A 303-nucleotide genomic window follows, 5' to 3' on the forward strand; every position below is an offset into this window, starting at 1 on the left:
TTCATATTCCACTCGCATGCCTGCTCACCCAGTTTTTTGCCAATTTTTGCGCTATTTTTACTCGCTGCGGTTCATCTAGACTTTTGCTCAACCGCTCATATCATTGTGTCTCTTTCTACTTGCAATCTGGTGGGTGTGTCTGACGAGAATTCACGTTGTGTGTTGTTTTAATTTGTGTGTGATTTCTCGTGCAAGGAGAATCAGGAAGTGTTCGAGTCGGATGAGTAGAGAAGTGAAAGAAGTCATGCATAAGCGTTCTTTTGCATTTATATAATTGTCCTTGTTCTGAAAATATCTCGTTGA

The sequence above is a fragment of the Penaeus monodon genome, chromosome 29 (genome assembly GCF_015228065.2).
Source record: "Penaeus monodon isolate SGIC_2016 chromosome 29, NSTDA_Pmon_1, whole genome shotgun sequence".
Taxonomy (NCBI): Eukaryota; Metazoa; Arthropoda; class Malacostraca; order Decapoda; family Penaeidae; genus Penaeus; species Penaeus monodon.